Raw genomic sequence first — 10,333 nt, forward strand, 5'->3', positions numbered from 1 at the left:
TGGTAAGCATTTTTACCGCTGGGGTTAAAACATTTAATGAATGAATATTAGAGTCACATTTAACTTTGGCTTTGTAGTTGTATTTAGCACAACAAACTGAGAAATTTTGCCTTTTGAGTATATTTAGTGTCACATTTCAGGGAAAGTAACATTATTATTCTCACTGAAATAGGAAAAAAATTACTGAACTGAGGTTCAGTAAAATGTAAGCATTCAAGTCACTTTGAGGTTGTGGTGCTGAGAGGTATATCCCAGTTCCCAAGACAGGGGAGTCATCTGACTCCTTATCATTTGCCCAGGACTGTCAGAGACTCTATGTATGCATTCCTACTTACCTAAAAGCATAGCTTTAGTTTTCATCTAAAAAAATAATAAAGCTTCTCCAAGTAATTCATTTTCACAGTCAACTGAGATTTCACTGTCTTTTTGGATGTATGCACAGGTTTTCTTGTCAATAAAAGAAACACCCTACATGAGACAATAACTATTCAATATTAGGACCTTATGTTGTATCTTAGCAATCCTAGTACTATCTGAAATCTCTCTAAAGTAAAGCTTTCATTTTTACTTCAACAGGAGGCTTGAGCCAAGTCTCAATGGAACTAACAGGAGTATTTCTGTTAACTTAAACAGGAGCAGAGTCAGGGCCAAGGTCAACAACACTAATTTGCTTTAGCTTCAGGCAGACTTCCTCCTTTCTCAAGAGCAGATCTTCAGTCCACTTGCATGAAATCTAATAACCGTATATAAAGCTTGAAAAGGTACAGTTTCTTCTGAGGATCTGGGAGCATCTGATTTGGGTGGTATGCATGCCCTGTTCTCAGTGACAGTTCGAGGTCAGCTTGGATCGCCTTTATTTCTCTGTAGATGGGATTGGGCAGTTCTTTGGGCTAGAACTTGATACAGAGTATTTTGTCACTACCTTTTCCTTTGAGGTTCGACATTTTTAGGCCTTTCTACAAGATCTTCAGTAGGTGGTTTGCATTTTCTGTAATAGAATTGCCTAGACAAGCTAAATTGCAAACCAGAAATTACAAAAATGTTTTCCAGAAGTGCCAAACTTCCATATCTGGTTAAGGCTCTGTCTGTCTGTCTGCCCTTCTCCCTTTTTCCCCTCCAGCTTCCCTTTGGATGCTGTCTGCCTTTTGGCAGACTCAGAGATTCATAAAATGGTACCTTCAGCACACCAATACAATAATGTTAGCAAGCTGACAGTTACTATTTCCCAGTGCCTCAAATTTCAAGGTGTTGGTTTGTTACTTGTGATATTTTTACTTGTACTTCATATGTCTCTTTGGTCACTAGTACAGAAAATTACCAGTACCACAGTTTCTTGATTTTATCAGAACTCATAAGGTTAAGCCAGGACCAACCAGTCTAAGATACATGTAATCACAATGTTTAAATGTTGATAAAAGCAGTAATTGTCTTGTAAGTTTAGTAAATATAAAGAACCTATTAAAAAGCCATGGAAGTTTCCTAAAGTTATCAAACTGCAAAACAGTAGAGATAACCCAGTCAGCTTTCAGAAGTAGCCAGTGGTTTACAGTGTTATAACAATGGATTTTATGTCAATTGTTTTTTTCAAAGAATTATCTGAGATAGGTAAGCAAGTAGGATTACCAGCAACATCACTTTTTTGATATTGTCAGTGTGACTGGGAAAAAGACCCTAACTAAATATGCATATATGTTTACATATTAGAGATGGGCTTGTATCTATACATCTGGCTACTGTAAATCAGATCTTCTAGTGAAGGATGATACAACTACCTGAAAGGAGGTTGTAGCTAGGTGGGTGTCAGTTTCTTTTCCCAAGTAACAAGTGATAGGATGGGAGGAAACAGCCTCAAATGACACCAGGGGAGGTTTACATTGAATATTAGCAAAAATTTCTTCCCAAAAGGCATTGCCAAGCATTGGAACAGGCTGCCTGGGGAAGCGGTGGAGTCACCATCCCTGGAGGTATTTAAAAGACATGTAGATGTGGTGCTTAGGGACATGGTTTAGTGGTGGACTTGGGAGTGTTAGGTTAATGGTTGGATCTGATAATCTTAAGGGTCTTTACCAACCTAAATTATTCTATGATTCTATGATTTTATGTAGGAGAAGAAGATGTTTGTAACTGTAACAAATGTAACCTTATCTTCTCATCAAATTATCCTAATTCTCAAGTGATGATATTTGAAGTTTCAGAAAGAACATTTCTTTCTGTTTAAACTATGCACATTTTTTGTTTAAATATTAAAAAAATAATCAAACATGATATTATATTATATATTTTAATATGTGATCATATGTACTTTTATAACTCTAAGTGTAAAATGTTATTGCCACAGGTGGTGACAAAATACTATCTCATAGTTTCCTGACTGAAAGGCAGTGAAACGAAGTTCCTAAGTTAGATGCTTTTGAAATTTCCTCTGTGCTTTTCACAGAATATTATTAGGAACAGCACTTAAAAAGCATGATGGGAAAGATATGTAATGCCAATATCTTTGGGTAAAGATAATGAGCCCTCAAGTAGTTATGAAAAAAGCCAAGAAGCCAGAAGGGGGGGGGGGGGGGGGGGGGGGGGGGAGGAGAGAAAAGTACAAGATGGCCAAGAGGGAGAAAATGTAGATATCAAACAAAATGTCTGGCAGCATGCCCAGGCAAAATTTTCCATACATATCAAGGTCAGATATCACAACTTTTTCTGAGGATAAATCCTGTGTATGAAACAGGAGATATCTAAACAAGCCACAAAAGATACTTGCTCTCTCTTTCCTGAGGATATTGTGAATGTTAATTAGAACATTTGGACAGTGACTGAGGCAGCGTGTGCCAATTAGGCAGTTACAGACAATGAATAATACCAGGATCGGCAAATGTGAGCTGCAGTCAGCAACCTCACCGCAGTCACCCAAGAGGACCCTGACAAAACTAGGAAAAGAAAAAGGCAGCATCTGACTGGAAAGGTGTTGCAGTTCCACATAGGGTGGTCCTGGGCAAGAACCTAATAACCATTAAAATATAACTTTCATGGGGTAGGAAAATCAGACTAGATATCTTGCTTTATACATTGTTATATTTAATGTGTGGAATTACAAATTTATTTTAAATACAATTGCTAGTTTAAATGTTACAGAGATGCCACAGAAGGTTGCAGATAGGTAAGTATTATGTGAATTGGCTGTACTCAAATGTGGCATCCTTTCTGCTTAGTCATGCTTGTGTTTATTTTCTTTTTTTGTTTTGTTTTGTGTGTTTGGTTTTTTTTTTAAGTAAGGATCTGAGCATTAATTTGGACTTGATACTGTCCCTGCATTTAAGAATCCCATTCCTTGAAAAAGATCAGGAAATTAACTTTTTCTAATACATACCAGTCCTTTCCATCTCATCTCAAATTTGTGGTACCCTTCAAAACTTTCTTCTTTAAATACTTCCACAGTCACTCCAAAGGTTGGAATCAGTATGTGAAGTACAGATGGAAGAACTTGTATGAATAAGGTAGGGAGCAAGGCAAACAGTGGCTTATGCTGCCAACCAGCAGTAACTAATTGTAAGGGCTGGAAAGTATTGAAATTGTTGTAAGTGTGGCTCATCTTAACATTTATAGCATAGCAACTAGTTGATAGAGACCTGATTTGATTATAGTTTGCCTGAAGTAAGCAATCATTCAGTGGGCTTAAACTAGATTATTGAATTAAACAATATACAAACTGCTCTCCTCTTTGGTCTCCTTCATTATCCCTTTGAATCCTCTGTGAGTTCCCTCTGATGTTCTCCAGTGTGCTTTTCTTTTCTTATTCCTGCCATTTTCTAGCATAATTTATTTAAATAATTTCCATTCTGACCCTCCAAGCCTGAATGTTTGGGAAAGACTCTGACAGTCTGAATGCTTACTTAAACCTCCTAAAAATTATAAGTTGTCATAGAACATCGTAATCTCATAGTTCCTGAAGGTCTCCGAAGCCCAATTGACTTCAGTGATAAAAACAATATGTCAAAGTCCCTCTCCACCTGTGATTAGGAATTTTACCCTTTCAGGTAGAAACAGAATACTAGCCTATGTTGCTACCTGTTAGCTAGGCAATAAAAGGCACACCTCAGTTTGTAAAGGCAGCTTCACAGAAGGCCAATAAATAAACAGTCTTCTTGATATGACAGAGAAATCTGAATTTAGGTATGTTGTAACTTACAGTACCTTGCACATGCTCTGTGAAGTTAGAAAGCACTTCAGGGTTCTGAAAGATTACCACTGGATATTGCTAGTGGAACGAGTCACTGCTTGCACTGCTGAAGAGCAGAATGCAGCTATGGGAGCACCATAAATAAAACCAACACAAATTCTAATGGTGGTAAGGACTGAATTCAGTAAATGATCAGAGAGTGAGAAAACCTGTCTGCACTAAATTACTGCTGGATCTGACCTTTTAAGAATCAGTCATCAGTTTGTTGCCTGCTGGCAAAACTCTCTTGATAATTGTAATGCTTACACCTTACATTCAGTCCTTGAAATTATTTGAAATATTTAATTAAAGCGTGGAAATCACAGGCACAGCTACAGGACCAGCCTTTTCTCGTTTAAACAGAGACTGATGCACAAAGGAACAGCCACAAATTGATCTAGAACTTGCAATACCTTTTAGGACATTGATCCAGTACTTGCCCTTATTTCTATGTCCATGCCAGTAATGAAGGAGTTAACCAAGGTTGCAATTAAAGAGTGGCAGAACATTGGCCCAGCTGTAGACAATTGAAGACCAGGAAGAGGTGAGGTAAGTTTTCTTTAGAGAAACAACACTGGAAAGGGCAGAAGCACTGTGGTCTGGTTTGAGGTAAAACCACATAAACTTTTGACTTCTGAAGGACAATCACAGGCTGGAGGTAAGTTGGGATCTTGAGAAGGGTTGGGTGGCTGCTTTGAGGGCAAGGATTTGTATCATGTGGCCTTTGGAAGAGAGTTTTGGCAGCTAGTTTCTTAAGTTTTTTGCTGTTTGAGTCTATGTTGTGTTTCAGGACGGTGTAAAAACAGGATTGCCCTTGCAGGTTTCTAATATGGCATATATAGGCTCTGGTACTGTAGTTTTATGCACAAGTAGAAAATTGCAGAAAGTCTGATATTGCACCTATTATCAATGCGGAAGTGGTGTGTTACTGAGGTATCTAAGAGTGTCTCGGTGTTCAAAATGTAAAGTTGATGATTCAAACTATGTATGTTATTAGTAGTGATGTGTTGTGCTGAGCATCCTGAGGGACAAGCAGGTGCTTTAGAAATCCTTGCAAACTGTAAAGGATCCCTAAAGGATCACATGCAAACTTCGAAGAGCTTCAAAGTCAGCTGCACTTAACAATAAAAGATTTTGGAACAGCTAGATAGCATTTTTTGTTTCAGGAATATTTCTTTTGTATGTGTAATTTTTAGAGGAAACTGTGAACTTGTAAATTGTGTTTGCTGCCTGTACTGCTCAGCCTTGGTCCTGGTTTGCTCAGGTGAGACTGTCCTGGACCTATCAACTCTTGCAAGTCTTGGGTTTCCATCTGGTAGCAGCTGGCTTTGCATTCCTTCCTTTACTTTGGCAATAGTTTTTTTGTGGCTTTTTTTGTTTGGTTGGTTTTGGGGGTTTTTTTGTTTGTTTTTTTGTTTGTTAGACTTTTGTGAAAAATGCTGAAATATAAAACACTTTGTCAACACTTTTTTAACCAGTTGTAGATTTTTTTTTTTCTGTTTTTATATAAATCTATAACTTAGGTTATAATTGGCAGGAGTGAAGGAGTCCTAATTACAAACAATTGAATGAATTATGAAAAGCTTAATACGTTATTTCTTAATCTGTCACATGGTCAGAGTTGGTCTTCTTGTGATCATGATTTTCATCCTTGCATTTAAAACAGTGTGCTGGCACATATGGCCTGAGGACTAGATTGGCTCATGGCTCAGTAGATACCTCTAAACCAGCTGATGTATTGGGAAAAACAAGTGCAGCGTCACACCTTTACTACTGAGCTGATACAGGTGGCTTCTTCCAAATAATAGTCTGGTTAGCTTGGATATATCACATGGTAGTGCATGCTTTCTTTTAGGTAGATTTTTAAGACCACCTGTCAAGAGCTCAATTGAATAAGCCTCTTTACAATGGAGTGGTGTAGTCATTTATTTGGGCAACTTTTTGGCTCATGATGAAACAGGAACAGATACATTTTTCTGTAGTGACTAGGTTCAAGGTTAAGTCTCTGTTAATAATATTCTCTGGCCCAGGAGTCCTACTGTGCGATCAGGGTACTTGTTCAGAAATGTTGAACAACTCTGTAACTAATCAAATCTTATCCTCCAAAGCTTAAAATCTAATTTCTGAACTGTTGCTAGCTTCTGTAGCATATGTCTCTCTAGTATATGTTACTCATGTAAGTATGAAAAGGGAAAGGCAGCAAGTAGGCATAGTAACAGTAGTGTTTTCTAGAATAGCTGCTATAAAGAAAACACTTGCTCGCAAATTACAGAGAGGGGTTTTTTTAATATTTCTGCAGAATACTGTTCTTATTTTGGAATATGTGGATCAAGTTTTAGCTTTTCAAAGCAAGAAAGCTAAGAGTAGGAGTGTCCTGGATTTCTGATCTGAAGTAAATCATATATTTACTCTGTGACACTGGAAAATTCATTCAACCTAACTGGAAAACTGGTTAAAACCCAGGGCTTCTAAAAGCCCCAAATGCTGTAGTGAAGCTTACCCTAAATCAATACTGTAAACATGGTGTACAGGTGACCATTGTAAGTGAACAGTGTTCCAGTATACTGACCTGCTGAGCAAATACAGCATCGCAGGTAAAGCAAATGCATTAAGAAACAATATTTGTTTCAATAGTGTTATATAACACTCATGTATTCCAGTATTATTTCTAAAATAGATGTAACATCTTTGAAGCCAACCCTTTATGCTTTTTCTCCTCCCCCAAACCTCCTTCATGTCACAGCTAGCAACAGAGAAACTTTGTGCACGTTATCACAGAGATGCTGTTTTCACAGGTATAAAGGCAACTTTCTTCTCCAGAAAATTATGTGTATAGAAAATAGTGGAAGTGCAGGACACAAATTCCCAAGTGTTCCTTTATCTAAGCAGTAGTGAACACCAATAAAAAATAGCTGTAAAATGTTGGCTGAGAATAACACATTTACATGTGACTTTAGCAATCACTCTCGCATTTTTCTCTTCTTTTGATTGCCAGGATTCTTTAGGATGGAAGTAGGGAGGCTCAAAGGGAATGTATTTTTTAATTTTTTTTTTTTTTTCTAGCTCAGTTCCTGCTAGGGTTCAATCTGAAGCTTTATAACAATGGTTTTATTGGCTTGTTTTTAGAAATTTCTCAGAATGCTAAGGGCTTGAGACCCAAAAAGATAGCTGTGTACTGCACGTGGGAATCATTTAGCTTACCCGATGAACAGGAAGGAAGCACAAAGCAGAAAGAAATATGTTAGCCAAGAAAGCAAGCTTGAACTAAGAACTGTGCAATGGGATCCTACCCTGGAGACAGCAGAAGGTAGAAGAGAGATCTGTTTGCATAAAAAATTGTCAGGAGGAATTAAAACTGTCCAGTTGAGCGAAGCGGGTCTTTATGAGCTCTTAATGTTCAGGTGGGACATAGCTGAGGCCGCCTCAGCTGCCAGAGATGCACAGCTCAGTGAACTACCTGCAGCACATCCAGCCTGGCAAGCATTTGGTGATCTAGTTGAGGCAGGGCAGGACCAATAACAGCTTTGGGTGAGTAATTTTTGTTGTGAGTTACTCTTACTCTTGCATACTTGCTGTAGAGGACTACGTGGACATGGAGCTTTGAGACTTTTGGTTACAGAAGAGAAGACAACAGAACACGGGTAGATCCTCAGCCGTGTATTTTGTTACTACCCAGTCAGTTTTTACCAGCTAAGCAGCTGCCTCTGATTAGTCAAAGCATGACTTAGATTTCCATATGCTTGCTCCACCATCTGAATGGCTCCAGCACTCCTGTTTCTAATGGCTGATGGATGGGGTAGTTTTGTTTTTCACTCCCCCAGAATATGTCATATGAAGACATAACCAGCTGTCACAGCCTTGAAAAGCTTTGCGGTCCCAAAGACCTTGCTCTGTTCCAGTAACTTACCTCCTTGCTCTTGCTGTTTATGAACCTGATAGAAAAGATATAAAATTAGGAATCTTTATGCACCTATCAAATGGTAAAGGCGAAGCCTTCATATACACTCTGACATTTGTGGTGAGAAATCTTGTATGTTATTCCTGTGTTAGCCCAACTTTGTGTAACAGTTTGGCTGTTCTCAGCAAAGGAAGTACAGATGGTGACTCCTGGCAGGCAGTGCTATTGGAAGACATTATGCTGTATGTGTACAGGTTGTTAAGCTAACTGACAGTTTTTATGCAGCATAGACTGCTGAGATCTTAAAAATCAGGAAATTACCATTTGCAAGTCAGAGGTCGGCTGGTTCTCTAGAAGGCTTAAAAATCCTAGCCCTGTAGCAATGGTGCCGTATGTTTCTCACTGCTTGTTGCCTTGAAATCATAGTAGTGAGAATTGGAAGCCCGTTGTCTGTTGTAATCAGATTGCAGTGAAATATAGATGCGCTGCCTGTGAGCCTGTTAGATATACAGGATGTAATGCAGCATGGAAACAGTCCAAGTCTCCCCTAATCAATACTGGGAAAGTCAAAGGAGTTTTCTGACTGTGAATGCTCTATCTCTGTACAAAAAGAGGGAATTTGATGTGCCTGTTCACAGTCCATAATTGAAAGGGACCTCCATCAGGAATGAAGTATTCTGGAAGGGTACTGCTGATACTGGGGCAAAATCAATTTTTGTGATTAAAAAGAAGTAAGTAGCATACTAATGACACTTGCAATTGAAGAAATTGCAAATTGCCCTTTGGACAGAGCAAACTAATACAGAAGGACTGAGTAAAATTAGGAACATGAACACAAAATAACAAAATGGGATTTGTGAGAAGGAGGAAGGTGACCTGCATTTCAGGGAAAATTATCTTTTGCATGGGTATTCCAAGGGAAGGAGGAGGTTGACTATTAATAAAGGTGAAAATGAGGGCTGCTAGTGGATAATTGTCTGATACATGCTACACCTTTTGACAGTAGGAGCTGCATCAAGAATGGAAGCAGCATTTTCTCTACTTCATCTTGCAGTATGTAAGTCTCTGGCTGAGTGCACTGACTAAGGAAGAGCAGAGTATCATTGTGGCTCTCTTTTCTTTGAGAGGAAGAGCATTGCTCATGAATACCATTCCTCATCCTTCTCATATCCTGGGAAAGAGGAGTGTTTGCCTAATGTCCTGCTTAGCCCAGAATGAAGTGGCATCGTGGGACCTAGACTTTAATAAGCTGAAGACTGTAGCTCCTAATTAAGATGATAAAGAAACTTGAACAGATTAGCTTAATCTTTTTAGAACTGTTACTTATACTGTAGATATGAGAAAACATGCATTTTATACAACTATTGGAAGGTACAAAGCTTAAAGAACCACAAAGGGACAGAAACTGAAGATAAAAGGAAATCTGAAATGCATACAAGAAGATGATTAACATGCAAAATCTATTAAGGATGTGGAACAGCTGCTTGAGGAACAGGATGGAAGAATCATATTCTGAAGATTTTTTAAATGAAATAACACTGGCACAAAAACCATTTCTATGTACACAAACGTGTGAGGAAGACAATAGATGGATTAAAAACCTATGGTACTGATAATGTTTAACCTCTATGGTATATGTACAGAATTCTGTCAACCTAATTTTGAAATTAGTCCTGTAAATTAATCTGATAATCTGTTTACCTTGACCATAAAGATGAGAAACTACTTTCTGATACAGAAATCAAGTACATTTCATGAGATGTGATGAGACTGTGAACACTGATTTTTCGTCTGATCTATTACTGAATGTGAAAAGGTAGAATTCAAGGCATGTTCTTCCATCTAAATATCCTTATTTACCATGTGTAAAGAAGGAAAAGCTGTGACTGAGAGATGTATCTGATCAGGAAACTCACTATTAGTGATGTTTGATAAAAGTCTTATGTCAAGTAAACCGGGTGTGGAAAAGTTGGTTGATTAAGCAATAGCTGAGTGATCAGTGGTGTTAGCTCTAAGAAAGTGGCTTTAAAAAAGAATTAGTTTCCAGTTGACAGTGTTGTTTTTTGTAAGTTGTATCTCAAATAAAAGAAATTACGCACACATTTGGGGGATTTTTTGAGGCTGACTGATTAAGAACAGCCTCAAACTTGTCTAAGGTCCTGTGATAGGTCACAGTAGAAGTTAGAAAGGTTCCTAGGCTTCCAGAGTTTCCATTCTAATCA

Source organism: Falco naumanni, chromosome 13, assembly GCF_017639655.2.
Source record: "Falco naumanni isolate bFalNau1 chromosome 13, bFalNau1.pat, whole genome shotgun sequence".
NCBI lineage: Eukaryota > Metazoa > Chordata > Aves > Falconiformes > Falconidae > Falco > Falco naumanni.